Here is a 16,724-nt window from a genome sequence, read left to right on the forward strand (position 1 = left end):
ATTTTCAATTTTTATCACGCTTGTGCTTGGTACCTCTTTGTGCTTGCGTTGCACTCAAACAGCTTAAACTCAACACAGCCAGGACAATACATTTTTTTCCCTAGGCTTTTTTTCCCTAGGCTTTTTTTCCCTAGGTGTTCCTCTTCCACTGTCAGCCCCTCAGGGCCACAGCTTCCTTCGTGCCGGCTCTGGCACTCGGCTCAGCCCTAAGCTGATTCAGCTTGCTGAGGCGGCAGGAAACCAATCCAAGAGAAAGAAACATTTTTTGCTGGTTTGATGAGCTGGATCACTTCACCAAGGATGGGAGCACAAGAACTTGCTTGCGAAAAAACAGGGGAGGTCCATGGGGAAAGAGGAAGAGAGGATAGCCCATTTCAACAAGGACGAGCTCTTAAATTAACTCAGTTGTCTCACTGAGCCATCCCTGAGAACACATGTATAATTCAGCCGGTAGGCATTAAACTTCGGTAGCTCCGTTGCACTTGAACTAGTATCTGATGATGAACCAATAACTGCAGTCTGTAAGTTTTACAGGTCATGTATTTATACATCAGCTTTGGGATCTTGTTCTATGACCAGGATTCCTAGCCATTATTGTATAAAACCAACAATAATTTTCATGAGATCACAGAAATAACAGTAGATATCACAAAAGTATTCTCCAGTCCCATGGGAAAATACAAGGGTGCAGCATTCCCAGCCCTCACAGCAGTTACAAACCATACGGCCTGCAAACAGGTACAATTTCAATTCTTTCTAGAGTGGCAAACCTATTGTCCTGGTTTCGACTGGGATAATTTTCTTCCTAGTAGCTGGTACAGTCTTATATTTTGGATTTAGTATGAGAAGAATGTTGATAACACACTGATGTTTTCAGTTGTTGCTAGGCAGTGTTTATAGCAAGTCAAGGATTTTTCAGCTTCTCATGCCCAGCCAGCAAGAAGGCTGGAGGGGCACAAAAAGTTGGGAGGGGACACAGCCAGGACAGCTGATCCAAACTGGCCAAAGGAATATTCCATACCATATGATGTCATGCCCAGCATATAAACTGGGAGGAAAGCTGGCTGGGGGTGGGGAGGAATCGCTGCTCGGGAACTAACTGGGCATCGGTCAGCAAGCGATGAGCAATTGCATTGTGCATCACTTGTTTTGTATATTCCAATTCTTTTATTATTGTCATTTTATTATTGTTATCATTATTATTTTCTTCCTTTCTGTCCTATTAAACTGTTGTTATCTCAACCCATGAGTTTTACTTTTTTTTTTCCCGATTTCCCTCCCATCCCACTGGGTGAGGGGGGGGAAGTGAGTGAGCAGCTGCACGGTGTTTAGTTGCTGGCTGGGGTTAAACCATGACACCTATCCAGGGATAAAATTGTCCTTAGGACTAGGTGAAGATGTTTGGTTTAGGAAGTTACTACAGCTGACTACAGCTAACAAAATGCCTGACTTCCCTGCTTACTTTTGGCTCTGAATACTTAAATAACAGGTTAGCTGAGCAACGAGAATATTTGTAGCCTGGGTATAAGCACCCGGTGCCAAGTGATGAACGGGAAATCAATATTACTCTCTTCACTTGACGGGTTAATTACAGAAGGTGCAATGACAGTATCTAAGTTCACAATAAAATATAAATGTATAAGACTTATTATGCAAACTTTCTGCTTTTAAGGTTTTACTGTAGTGAACTTAAAATACACAGTCTCCCTCAAGCACAAAGCAATCAATTGATGTTGCAGAACAGTCTGTTTATGGCCACAACTGCGAAAGAACACGGTTCCCATTCTGCTAGGTTAAGGACATGGGCTGACACCTTGCTTTTTGATTTATCTGTGTTAGTGGAAGACATCAAGTCAGGACTAGTGGGAGACAGGCGCTTCGTCTTAAGAGTGCCTACCCAAGTTCCCAGCTGACAACCTCCTTCCATCATGGGCTGCCCCCACCGCGGTGGTGAGCGCTCGCCCAGCGTGCTCGGCTGCTGTTCTTTGAGGGATGCGACCTCTTGGCAGAGAGATGGTACCCGTCAGCAGAGGGGAAGAGCTGTACCTTACCTCCGGCAGGCTTAGTCTCACAAGCTGTATCAGTTTCTGAGGAGAAGGTAACAGAGCTACAAAGGTGCCATCTTTTTAAGGTCACACTTCAGTTGTGATGGATTTGGGGCTTTACATGTACTTGCTAGTCCAGGGAGCTGCAGATGCCCAACAAGGTGCCTCAGCCTTGTCTATTCCAGGCCTTAAAGACAGGGAAGAACTCAGCTGCAGTTGAGCTATGAGTTGATGGCTCTGCTTTTCCTTCATTTTTTCACATTTCCAGCCAGGTTTTCCTCTCGACACTATGCCACAAATGCAATAAATCAACACGCTTGTCTTTCTTCCCCTGTTCCCTAACACTGCTGCCATTTTTGGGCAACATCTGCTTTTCATTCTCAGCCCAATATTAATAAAGCAATAAGCAAAACAGGATGTGCATTAGGAGGCTAATGGGCTTTAGGTCCTCCTGGAGCGTGAGCATGGGGAAGCATAAAGCGAAAGGACAAGTAACTTCGTTCCTCAGGGACTCTCACCAAGCTAGTGTCCTAATGAACTCCCGAGGGCAGCTCACTGCTGGGAGGGAGCAGCTCATTATTTTTATTTGAGATGTCAGAGAGAGCGCTTGTAACAGAAGATCCCAAACTAAAGACCTCCTTTAGTACAAGAAATGAGCTTAACCGCACTCAGACACAGTTCAGATAAATCCACCTTAACGTTTGTCCGTCTCCAGAGAAGAGCTAGCTACAGTTTCATGAATGAAATCAAGAAACCCTGAATGGGAGGGAAGTGCAAAGCAATAGGAGAATGGAAGAAAAGAGAAAGACAGTCTCAGAAATAATAGTTAAGCTTAGGGGTGACAGCTGTCAACGTTGAAACTGTACATATCAGAGAAGAAAGGGCTACACTTTCTCACTGAGGTCATTCTTCTACTTTATCGTTTGCGCTGTGCCATGCTCTCCCACCCAGGGAGCACCCCTACCACCCACAGCAGGGCCAGGGTGATGGGAGGGATGGGTTCAGTTGGCCATCCAGTGTTTACTGGGCACAGAAAGGTGGTGAGTTGGGCTTCTGTCAGTGCAGGGGGCCCAGTTGGAAGCAGCAGGTGATAAGGCTACCTGCAAAGGGTAGCGCAGGAAAGGCTCTGACATGCCTTGCTCATCTCAGGGCTAAATCTGGCACCATGACTATAAACACAGACTCCCCTTTAAGTGCCTAGTAGCAGGATAAAGCCCATGCCATCTATATGAGTCATAGTAATGATTCTGTAAGGCTTACTGTTTTGTTTTAGAAGATGCCAAGTCTCAGGAGGTAAGTTGCAGTGAATCTAGTTGGGATAATTTTAACAGGTGTGTTCAAAATTAGAACTTCTTTCTCAAGCAAAAGCCCAATGTTTAAGTGCATTTGTCTGAAAAAGCTAGTCGAGCATCTTAAAAGTGGGACTGACTCTTGATTATTTATGTCTCTCTCCTATGCAATTACACACAGAAGAACTCCTGTTTTGAAAAAACAGATTTGAGTGTAAAAAGTCTCAGTTGGTTTTAGATGTAAGGAGACAAAGTAAAATTTAAAAAAAAAAAAAAGAAGCTAGAAGAGAAAGCATAGAAGAAACAAGGAGAAACTAAAGCACATTTTCTACATACCATTAACCTCTGGAGATCATATTGATAAATGCTCAGTGACAAACTAGGAGGCAGGGGCTCTAATTCCCAACCCTGCAACATGTCAGGCCGTGCTAGGAATTTGTCTAGTGGGGCAGAGGGAGGGAGGAGGATGCAGGAAGCTGTCCGAGTCAGCACAGGACCGCTGTACGGGCAGTCTCTCCGGTCTGAGGAGAACCGTGAGGGCTTCCTCCATCCCTGCACTGCGGAGAGGAGCAGGCCTTTTCCTCCACTCTGGAGCCAGGCTGGAGCCCCTCACTCAAGCGCCGCAGGGTGCTGAGGCTCTGGGCAGCTTTGAGCCACAGCGCATGCTGCAGCGCAGTGCAGTAAGTGCTGCACTCTAGCCCTGAGCAAGCAATATCTAAAGGCAGATAATCTAGCAGCCAATCATCAAAGATATCTTTTTTCCAAGTTATTTACAGGTAAGGTATACCAGTTTATTAAACACCAGGATACTTGGTTAGGAATGTATACAGGGCTGTGGTAGCCTAGCAGCAGTATAATGAGATATGGTCTATGCCTTGAATGCAAAGGCACATTTAGTGCCTATAATTGTTTCCTAAGATCTATACCTCTGGTTTTAAGCCTTTTTTTTCCTACTGCCACAGCAGTATCAGGCATTAAGGAGACATGAGATACTCATATAGTCTACATGGGAGAGGAAGAAGGGAGCTGTACTGTGCCTCGTTATGCCATTTCATTCTTTGTGTTCACATTTTTTTCCCTGCAAGTCCCGGTTCCTCTACTACAACCTGCTTTTAAAATGGTGCAAGCATTCATCTGAAACTATGGAAGCATCATTTGAACCCAGGGCCAAAGCCATTAACAAAGACTAAACCAGATTTCCCTCTCACTGTCATTCACAGAGATCTCGTTTCTCAGCATGTGCTGCTTTATTTCAATGTCACCTTTCAGCGGCCTTTTGGCAAGAATTCAGTATTCATGTATAAGCTAATGCATTTATATTTGGTTAATATATGCATTATGACCTTAACCATCCTTAAACATTATTCTTCTCTCTACACTTTTATGCCTTTAAGTGTGCTAGTTTTAAATGTTAAGTGACAAAGTCAAAACACTTTGAAGTAACAGTTTGAATCTGTTTGAATTCTTTACCCATACCCAAATTCAAAATTCTGTATTAAAATAGAACATTTGCTCATTGATCCCCCCCCCCCCCCCCCCGACATGATCATTAGTTTCTCTCAGAGGAAATGCACTGGCAAAATCACAAAATATCAGCGCCACAATAGAAGAAACATGGAAGAATGCCACCAAGTGAAAATATCCTCTCTGAAAGTCAGTACGCAGGATCATAAAAATGTCTGGGAACTCCTGGGTCATCAACCCCCGATCCCAGTTGCCATGACATGATAGGCTTTTAGTCTACTGTGGGCCACAGTGTGGCCTGACCACAAACATCACTAACTGCAAAATGTAGGGGGTTCAGTACAAAACACCAAAAAAACCACAAAATCTATAATGCACCATTAAACAGAGAGCAAGAAAAAAATCAATTTCCTTGCCAGCTTCTAAGTAAATCTACTGTGTGTGTAGAGGTAGACACCTTAAATGCATCTTTCTGGACTATGCCAGTGTCTGAATTCGTGCTCCAACGTGTCACCCTAGCCAGTCACCTCAGATGGGAGCCAGCAATGTGCCACCTGGAATCAGCACTTGTGCCTTCACACAAAGGGAAAGAGCATTTGTCCAGGGAAAGTGCATGTCATTCAGAACCAATACCTTTAAATAGTATCATGAGCAAATTTAATTACTGAGTAGCAATAAAGTAATTGAACATTGATGAATATAAAGGTAGCAAAAAATAGGAGTAACACAAGAAGGAGTCATGAGAAGAGACTCTAATGAAACACACTGCTATCTAAAATGTGATTTAACATAATCAGTTCAGTAAATCTGAGAATATTAAAATGTTCTTCAATTGCCAGTACAGAAGCTAGCTTCCTTCTGTTGCAGGAGACCTGAAAAGGGTCTGAAATGCTGAAATGAGGAGAATTACACTCTGAGGTAAGTCCATAAGACTTCTACTCCCTACCCCCTGGAGTGGTAAAGCCATTTCAAAGCCCTGGGGCTACTGTACATCTCCAGCACTTAAACCAAATCTTCTACCTAGGATATGAAAACCAGAAAAGAATGTAGTGAGCTATTTACAATTACCTGGTCTGAAGCAATACAGTGTAAAAAGCAGAGATACAAAAAGGTAGCCAGGAAAGCAGCTTGTAAATATGCACCACTGTTCAAAACAGATTTAGGCCAGATATGAGAGCAGGGTTTTGTTGGTTTTTAGGAAGAATAATTTGCCCAGCAGGGCATATTTTACAGCCTTAGGGTCCCTATACAAATAAAACTTGCAGATCTCTTAGAGGAATGCATGCAAAATTATCCTGAAGTTATGTATTTATTATTATAAGGCTGAAAAAAGAACCAAAGGAAATGCTCTAAGAGGAACCATATGCTGAAACATTATTCATCTTTTATCCTTGCAAACATGTTTTTAATGTGGGCACTCTGAAGGCTTATGTCAGCAAGCAGTAGCCTCTGCAGCTGCTGACCCAAGAAAGCTTTCAGGCATGGCAGTCATGGGGGCTTATATACAAAATCCAATGGTAAATTTCAACTATTGCAGCCTCCCACTCCACGTTAAAGACTGCCCTACTGTTGCCCTGAGCCCTCCGTGGCCCCAATTCTCATCTGAGTTATAGGACAAAGCAATTCCCCTGGGTTCAGGAAAATACCATTGGGTTTCTTCTACCCATAGGACTGAGCTCAGCTGTCCAGCTGCCACCAAAGATGAACACTGAATTTAATCCAATATTCATCGGTTGGGCAGGGACTGGGGAAACTTGCTGCAGTGGAGCTGAAGCGAGAGGCAGCAGAGCAGAGATGCAGTGAGCATTGAGCTGGTGGGTCCTGCACACAGCGGGGTTGCTGTTTCTAGTGTTTCCAGAGTGTCACCAGAGGCAGGTGGAAATACATCAGGCTGGGAGGATGCCTTCTCAAAGGGGGAGAAGCAAGCCAGCACCATTTTTTCTCCAGTGATTTTCCTGCCCTCAATCTCCTGCTGCAGGCTCTACTGCTGCCTCCAGATGTGATCTAGCTATCTTGCTGCTGTCAAGAAGAGGAAGGTGACTGTTGCAGTGCTTCTTTAAATAATAATATTCTGTATCAGCTAAGTCACCAGCCTGTGCCGCTCTTCAGCTTAGGGTCACAGATACTTGTGAGATACTTATTGTCATGACATTTGGGGAAGGTCTATTCTCATTTTAGCTTTAGTTAGCAGTTTAAATCACAGGAGGAAGATGGGGGATTTTCATTAGACATACTGGATAGGGCAGAGCAAGGCATTGCCAGAAGTGGAATTGCAAGAGGAACTGAGCGGGGAGGGAGGAGGCTCTATCTGCTCCCTTCCTCTACTCACCTTACCTGGAAACCAGGTCCTGACTTGGATAATAAGTAAGAAAGCATTTCTTTACCAAGAGGGTGGTCAAACACTGGAACAGGGTCTCTAGAGAGGTGCTTGATGCCCCAAGCCTGTCAGTGTTTAAGAGGCATTTGGACTATGCCCTTAATAATATGCTTTAACTTTTGGTCAGCCCTGAAGTGGTCAGGCAGTTGGACTAGATGATCCTTGTAGGTCCCTTCCAACTAAACTATTCTGTTCTCTTCTATTCTATTCTGTTCTAAATGTTATTTTGTCTGTTAGATTTGTTATCAATAGTACAACTTGCAAAAAAGTTAGAGGTGGAACAGTACGTGAAAGCCATTGACCTAAGTGTGCCCCAGAGCATGAGCCAAAGCCAGGCACTGTAGCCCTCATTTCACCCAGATGGTAATCTTTTCTTATTTAAAAAAATGTTTTGTGTTAATTGTTAACTTATTATTAGATGTCTGTGGGACCATTAAGACTTGGGTGTTGTGTAATGCTCAAGGGCACGCTGTGGAGTGTGACCTCAAGGCTCTCATGGTAGGCTTGAAGTCATATACAGCATTGCTGAGACTGCTGCTCTGACTGGCAGCAGGGGCAAACCTTGAATTTCTTATTTTCTTTACTATTCTTCCGAAACCCTTCTGGTCCACAGGGACAGAGCTTGTGTTTGTACAAGAAATGCTGTGATGCATTCACTTGCAACATGCAACATTACCTGTGGTGAATGGAATTAAATTATTTTACATATAAAATGGCTATGTAAAATTAATCCTAAGTAGCTTTGAAAGGAAATCCTGCCTAGAATGATGCTCATAAAGCAGATTTTCACTCAGATGTTTTTAGTCTGTCATTGTTGTCCCTCCAGCTATTATTTTGCCTTGCGTGCCATGATGCTGCTGGATCTGAAATGTCAGAAAATGGGCTTCCTATCTGTCACCTAAAGGAAGAGTTGCTCCCAGCATGAGGACAAGACAAAGTAAGTAAAGCTTCAAGGGCAGTGTTAGCAGGCTTCTTTAAGTATTAAAAATCCTGTTTAGAAGTACAACTATTACTCAGTGTTGTGGTTTAACCCAGCAGGCAGCTAAACACCACACAGCTGCTCGCTCACTCCCCACTGCAGTGGGATGGGGAAGAGAATAGGAAAAGAAAGTAAAATTCATGGGCTGAGATAAAGACAGTTTAATAGGATAGAAAGGGAAGGGAAAATAATAATAATAATTAGAATTAGAATATACAAAACAAGTGATGCACAATGCAATTACTCACCACCCACCAACCGATGCCCAGCCAGTTCCTGAGCAGTGGCCCCCAGCCAGTTTTCCCCCTAGTTTATACACTGAGCATGACGTCATATGGTCTGGAATACCCCTTTGGCCAGTTTGGATTAGCTGTCCTGACTGTGTCTCCTCCCAACTTCTTGTGCTCCCCCTCCACCCCCAGCCTCCTTGCTGGCAGGGCAATATCAGAAGCTGAAGAGTCCTTGACTTAGTGTAAACACTGCCTAGCAACAACTGAAAACATCAGTGTGTTATCAACATTATTCTCATCCTAAATCCAAAACACAGCACTATACCAGCTACTAGGAAGAGAATTAACTCCATCCCAGCCGAAGCCAGGACACTCAACAAAGTGAAAGAGAAGACCAGTAAAAACTACTATTACTTACATGCACACAGGCACACGCACACACAGACTACACTCACACTAGTAATAAATAAAGGAAAACAGTTGAACTGAAGACTGAAAGAAAGGGTATGAATTCGGTGGAGCCATATAAAACCACCGGAGAAGGCAATCCAAGCTGCAGTAGGCATTTCAGCTCTCTCCTTATATGGTGCCCAGTGCTACCTCTTCTGCTGCTCATCACATAAGCAGAAATTCCCACTGATGTGTTGGTTTGTGTTCTGTGAATTGGTAGATGGGAGCAGTGGGGAATTCAACAAGGGAGTTTTTTAAGTGTTAGCTACACCCAAGAGATGAAATGCTGTCCAAAGTCAAAAGGTAAAATCCTGGCACCACAAAAGTCAATGGTAAAATTTCCACTGCCAGTCAATTATTCTCCAGGTTATTGCCACCTTCAACCCATTTATTGTCTTCTGAGAAACAAAGGACATACATGCATCTGAAATCTCTTTAGGAGTGTCTTTGATCTGCGGGATCCTGAATATCTGCGGAGAAAACATATATTCCAGTCTTCTCAAAGGAGAACAGGCTGGAGAACTGGGAGTGCCAGTGCTGTCCTCCCAAATATGACCTCCAGTTAGTGCCTCTAAAGAAGTTAGTGCCAGCAAAGAACTTAATCCAACGGTCTCGAATCATCAAACCCACTCGAACACGGTGTTGCATCACTCTTGCCCACTGGTGAGGGCCAGGGCACAGGGTGCTGATGCCAGAGCACATGGGATAACCACCACTTGAGGTGCCTGTCCCTGGCAGCAGGTCCTACGAGAGGGACAAGCGGTGGCAGACAGCTCCGCTCGGAAGATGTGTTTTCCAATACAACCCTGTTAAGCGGGGCCCTGTGCTGAGAAGTTTGACACCCCTGACCCCGCGCCGGCCTTGGGTCAGCAGTTACGTTTCAGCAACAAGCATATCATTCAAACAGGAAGAGAAATATGGCTCCCAGAGGGATGGGTTGACAGCAAAAAGCCAAAATACTTCGCAATTTTCAACTGTTTATAGAAGTTAGATTTTTATGTTGGGGTTGTAGACTAAGAAAACACACTCTCCAGCAATCCTTGAAAAGACGAAATCCTTAAATTCAGCAGTATTTTGTAGTGTTTAGTATTGTTCAGACATGTAAGATAGGAAAAATCTGTGTCTCTGCACATAGACAGCAAAAAGCCATTCACACTTGGCTACCTGACGGGAGAAGTTTTGCATGTTAGGTCTTCAGACAGAATTCAAACTACAGTCTTCAGGTGCAAATGAACTCCTCTGAGTACTGCTCCACTGCCATCATTTACAATTTGTCATGCCTTCCTGCAGAGTTCCTACTTTCCTACCTTGCAGCCATAAAAAGGGAGGATGAGGGAAGTCCCCAGCTTTCAAATAATCCTTCCTAGAAGACCAAGAACAATTTTGGAACAGAGGACATGATAATATGCCCATCGTTCACAATCTAAATGACAATGTGCAGCATCAGCTTTTAAATGTCAAGGTCATTTGTGGTATTTCTATTTTGAGTAAAATGGCTCCTGCTGTTTCCATGGTTTCACCTGAAATATGTACTGAGCCTCATTGTTAAGAACCTTGAAACCCAACCGTTCTAATAAAAAAATAGGCATCTTCTTCTGTAGGTAGTTAATTTGAATTTAAATACAAAGAAGTCTGTATTTACTCTGGATGGGTTCATGGATCTCTACATTGCATTTGTGAACAAAAACAGATGTTTGGATTATCCAGTTTACCCTTCTTTTTGGCACATTGCACAATTATAGCTTTAATTATTTCTACAACATAGTTTGTGCAGTAGAAAGATCAGCTTTATTGTTTACTACACATAAGGAAATATCAGCTTTATTAAAATAAACTATTGAGAAAACACAGTAGCTCACAGACATAATGAAAATGCGAAAAAACACAATGTTCTTTAGAGAGAGATTTTAAAAGGTAAGCATTGCTTCAGATTGTATTCTATATGTTCACATTCAGCTGTGGAAATCCTAACCATTATTAGAACTGCTGAGCTTTCCAGGACAAAATAGTAATTTTCCCATGATTGCTTAATAATAACTATTAATCAGAAACAGAATGCTGGAAGGAGATTGAAGAATGACTCGGATGAATAAGGCAAGGAATAGTTTAATGAATTTTAAAACCTCAAAATACAGAATTAAAACTGTGGATACTGGAAGACAGAAGATTTCCTTATTAAGGCCTTCAGCACTGTTCATGTTGAGTTGCCAGTTTCAGTATACTCATCTTTGCAATATTACTGGCATAAACACCGTGTTTTGTCACCAAAATGAGGTTACAGAGATGTACCTCCACTCTTTTAGATAAGATTGGAGCAGACACTGCACAGCAAGGAAGTACATTGTCTCATTAAATGGATACCTTTACAGCCCAATTTTAAGCAGAATATAATCAAGTGTTGAGCCAGGTCATTATTTAAATTTGTCCTTCTTTCTTCCTTTCTCTCTTTCTTTTGAAACATATCTATTAGTAGACCTTCACCAGCTGAAGCTGTCATCATTCACATGAGATCAGTCTGTGGTGTTTTTCTCATTTGCTAGTTACTCTTTTTGCAGCTGTAGAAGACATAGAAAATATAAGTACATAAAGCAAAATGGTCATTTTATCTCTGATAAATTATAGTTTCACGTTGTGGAAAGTTTGTTCATTTCCCCCTTATCAGACCAAGAGATTTTAAAAGCAGCAAATGGGATCCAACTCACCTAACCGTAGCTGTCTAATATGTGGCCGTCTATGCTGGGTTTATGGACTAGGCTCCGTGTTCAACAAATATAGAGAGAAGTTAGTGGTTGTCCTCTAAGATTGTCCTCTAGGGTGTCCTCTTTAATTTATACACATACAGTGAATAGTTAGTTACTCCAATGTGAAAATGCTTAGAATGTCTGTACAATGAAGTAGCTCTGAACAGTTTTGCTTAGTGTCAGCAGGATTTTATACAAAACTAAAATGGGTGAGGACTTAAGATTTTGCTTACCTATTTTGTATTATCTAGACATGTTACATCTGTCTCTGTACCCCTCAGTGTTAATGCTTGGTTGATACATTTCTCATATATGGGATTTTAAAGTCCTTATGTTTTTAGTTATTAAGGGGAAAAAAACCAAAATTTGTACACCTTGTATATTTTCCTATGCTTGTTTAGTCAGAAATCCTAAAGAAAATTATAAAAAGTATGATGATTAGTGTCAGGCTTGCTTACATTCTCCATTCCTCCTATCCATCTCCATCCCTTTCCTCATCCAGCCTTCCAAAAAGGTCTGTCCCATTGCTCTGCCAGCTGTGTTAGATGTCGCCTAGTAGGTGTCCAGAAGGACATCCAGCTCCCACAGTGCATGGTCTTGGCATCGCAAGGGAGAGCGTGCAGATCACAGAAGGCCGAATTGTTCCTACCAGCCTCACTTTGGCATGATGGCACTGCTTTGTACTCTCCTCTTCTTGTTCAGCCAAACAGGCTGGCCTGAATCTAGCTTTTGGAGCAAAGCTACGTTACACAGGCAGAGCTTGTGTCAGATCATCAAAGAGGCATCATGATGTAACAAAGTATTACATCTGATACAGCAATTGCGTTAGTAAGCTCTTAATCTTTTTTTTTTCTTCTTTTTTTTAAATACAGACAGACCTTATAAACATACAACTTCTGTTATATCCTTCCTTGGACCTCAGGACATGAGAGAAATGCACAAGTCAGAAAGTATTCCCAGTACTTAGATGCTTCAAATTCCTTAAGTTTAATAGCTTTAATAGCTGAGAGGTTAATGGCTGTAAAACACTATCTACAGTGGTCTAAAATAACATAAATTACCAAAGGCTGCCATATCCTAGCACATCCAAATGAAAGCACAGAAAGTTACAACCAGTTAAGACTATGGGAATAGTGCGAATGTTTCACAGGCTGACTTACCTTAGATAAGTTTACATTTGAGGCAAGGTGCTTAGAAACTTTCTTTTTTACTTCTCCCCCCGCCCCCAACTCTTCAGCTGCAAAAAACTCTTTCTGCTCTTTCTTAAGGCACTGGATATGCATGGCACATCAATATTGAAACCTCATATCTTTTGCTAGTTTTGCAAAAGGCCATGCATTGGGTTCTTTTGATCAGAGTTGCTGGCCCTGGGAGAAAAGAGATTTTCTACAGTCACTTATCCTATCTTGCCTGCAAAATAAAATCTGTGCAGTCAAGGGTTTCAGTCAAGAGTTTATAGGGAGAACTTCAAAGTGCTGTAAAGAGAGAAAAATTTCAGATACCTCTTAGCTGTACAGAGCCCTTACTCTTCCCTAAAAGAAGACCATACGGTTGGTGCTGTGCTGCCAATTCACTTAGTGGCAAGGCAGTACAAATTTTTAATCACCTGCATTAAAACTCAGGCAAGACTCTCTTGTTGCTTTTAGCATTAAAGAATATAAATATTTTGGAATAGATTTTGTATGGATAATGTGAGAATAGTTTTAAAAAAAGTTGATACTTTCCATCCTGAAGGACGTTTCAGTGTCTAAATGTAGGTGTCTATGTGTAGAAGTTCCTGCTCTAGTCACTGAAGATAAAATACTTGACTCATTTGCCAAGTATAGATGTCAAGTGCCATCAGAGATGTCACAGGACACCTGGGAGCACTGCACAAGGGTGGCAGATGCGGCACAAGTTACAGAGGAGACTCGTGCCTTTCCAAATTTCAGCAGGAGATCAGGCAGGACACCCAAAGGGCATTAGGTTCCTCCCATAGGCAAACTCAGTAGAGTTTGGAGCTCCTCATGTAGACTGCTGTTTAAGGGTGACTTGAAGAGCTCACAGCAGAGAGCAGTCTGTCAGCTGCATCCGTTAGGTTTCCACTGAGTGTAACAAAGTTTGGACACCTAATTCCTATATCCTTACCTACATCCAGGTATCTAAACGTAAGTGTCTGTGGTCTGGTGCTGAATCTCACCATGGATGTGCAGATAAGAACACAAAGTTATTGGGAATTGCAGAGACAGAAGTAAAAAGCGTTGTGCAGCAGGTGACACTGATGTTTCAGGAAACAGCAATTTCCAAAATTAGACACCACCTGGAATAGGTTGATGGGTAAGGTCCCACTCCAGCAAAGTATTTACCATTAAGCATGCAATGAGTTTTGTCTTTATTCAATGCAGCATTGTAGCATATTCTGGGACTTTAAGATGTGCTTAACACATCTGCTGATTCGGGACTCAAGCTCCATCTATATACACATGATGCCCTGCATTAAATCTCGTGCTCATGCACAAGGCTTTGCATCTCCTGCCTACCGTGCACAACCTCAGTGGAAATACAAAAAAAAAATAAATTCAGCTAAGTGGATTTCTGAGCACAATCTTAAGATAAATACAAGATCACATCATCATCATGCTCAAGCGCTCACAGTAGCTGCCAGCTTGCTGACATATGTCAGCTGGTGAAATTGCCTTTGCCTAAGCAGCACAGGGGTTTTGTCTTCAGGTGTATGGCCTTAGTTCTGCAGTGCATATGCAATTCAGGCACATGCTTTTGAGTATTTGAAGTTTAATTTAATTTTGACAATTGCAGACCATGACTGATGGGCAAGAGACAGGAAACACCTTCCTGAGATTTTTTTGTGGTTTTTGGAAGCTATGAAATAGGCTTTTACAAACAAATTTATGGGCATAAGGAAGCATTTGGCTACTGGATGCTTCTATAGCCAACAGGGACTTTGTAATAAAGATGGTCATTTATTCTTAGTTCACCCAGAATTTCACTACCGTGGACTTAGATAAAACGTAGATCTCTTCACTCCCAGGGCTGAACTGAAAGATTACAAAAATAAATGGTCATGTTCTCGTGGAAGAACCAATTTCTGGTATAAAATATATGGCAAAGAAGGAAATATTAGTATTTTAACCTCTTTAAAAAAAATAAATAAACTGGTCTTGTTATCTCACCTAAGCATGGCTCCTTACCAGAGCTGGAAGGATCCTTTTCTTGAATAGGTTCTGTAGACCTGTCTGAGGTGTTAGGCCTGATTTGCTCTTTCAGGATCAGTTTAATTAGCCTAGAAACTTCAAGTAGAGATATTTTATTTCATGTAAAAAAAAATCCATTCTTTAGTAAAACAACTTAACAAAAATGTCAACCTTCTCAAATCAAAGGTGTGGTTATTTCAGTTGCTTTTTAAACTAAAACCAAGCTTAGCTTAATTTGGTGTTGTTTCTCCAGGTACCATCATTTTTCTACATTCAGCTGAACGATGTGCCAAATGCATGCATTTTCAATTAATAAATTATTTGTCCGGAAGTTTTGTTGATATTGCTACTGAAATGACAAGAGGATGCTGATCTGTTCACCTTGTCACTATGCTCCCCAGCCTGTTTTTGCTCAAACCCTCCTGCTCAGACTTGGAAGGAGACTCACAGTTCTGTAATGTAAATGGGCTGTGTATCTCCACAAGAGACTCCACCACCCTGTTGCCCCCTTTAGCCCTGCAGAACCAATGCAGTCTGGCCCCAGGAATAGTGCTTCATCCTCATCAAGTGTGAAGAAAAAGAGCTGTAAGTCAGCACTTTCCAATGCATCTGCATTTGCATTAAGTGTTGCACTTCTGACTATTTTACAGACTGAAGTAGGCAGCTCTGTTCCAGATCTTTGGACTTTGTCTTTCCTCCTATATAATGGGTAGAGGATGCTGGCTGTCCTTTTTTGGATGTCTTGACTGTTACACCTATGTATTCCTGTACTAAAAGCACACAGCAATCTAAAGACCATTTTTGTCACACCACTCCTCTAACCTACACAGTTCCTCCCTCCTCTGATGACCTCCTGGTTATGGAGTCAACTCGAAATATCTGCTCTCTCCTCCCTTGCCCTTCTCAATCCCTTCTCCTTTCCAATCTCCTTTCCCAGTATGGCTTTTGCTTTCCAGCTCACTGTCCCTGTGGTACAGGGGCCTGATGCCCAACTCACCTTCTCCCTGCAGCTCCTGATCCCTCCTGGCCCTGCTCCCTGCCTTCCTCCCAGCTGGGACCACCACAACCACTGCCCCACCAGCAACAGGGTCCTGACCCAAAAGCACAGCTCGCACCTTGCAGCAGCAGAGTGGTCCCCCCCGGTGCTCCCTGGTTGTTTTGTACCCATTTGGTAGAGGGCCAGAGTCTGAGGCAGGCAGGACCCAGGCAGCTGTGTGCACTCTGGATCCCATCCTGAAATCTACCACTAAATGAAAGGAGTGAATTCTTTTAATGTTTTCTTGTCATACAGTCTTCCTTCCCAGGGCCATCCTGGTTGTCCAGGAGTTTTTTTCCCCATTAAGAAACCATTTCTTTAATTTACTTGTTTCAGTGAAAAATCAGGTTGTTTCTCAGATCTTATTATTATCCAAAGCCATGAACTCCATAAGCATGAGAACAACTATCAATACAATTTTGCACTACATTACTATGTTAAATCAGTAAAGAACTGTGAATAAAACCCAGAAATACACTACTAATTTAAGTGCAAAAGTACAAAAGCACCTGGTGAAAGATGGAGCTAACTGGACCCAAACATTGCTAGTATCCAGTAAGGTTTGAATACCTAATGGGAGCTTGTCACTTGTGCTTCGCTGTCTACCGTATTTGATTAAATCCTGGTCCTGTAGCTGTGGCTTTGGCATTTTCAAGCCAAATTCTCCAGCAGTGTTAAAAGTTCGGGCTCCCCATAGAAGCTGGCTGACAGTCTAATCCAAACTGATCCTACAAAAACATTAACAAGGCCCAAAAGCAGTAGGAGGTACTGTTCCTATTAGTAGCTGATCTATTTGAGGAAAGATAGACCAAGTCTGGTGAAGAGGTTAAAAATAAGGTCAATGATCTGTGTGCTTGGCCACTCTGCTTACTGTCTCTGTTATCTAACGTGCTCACCTCAGAAGCAACCTCTGATTTAATTA

Source organism: Accipiter gentilis, chromosome 2, assembly GCF_929443795.1.
Source record: "Accipiter gentilis chromosome 2, bAccGen1.1, whole genome shotgun sequence".
Lineage (NCBI taxonomy): Eukaryota > Metazoa > Chordata > Aves > Accipitriformes > Accipitridae > Astur > Astur gentilis.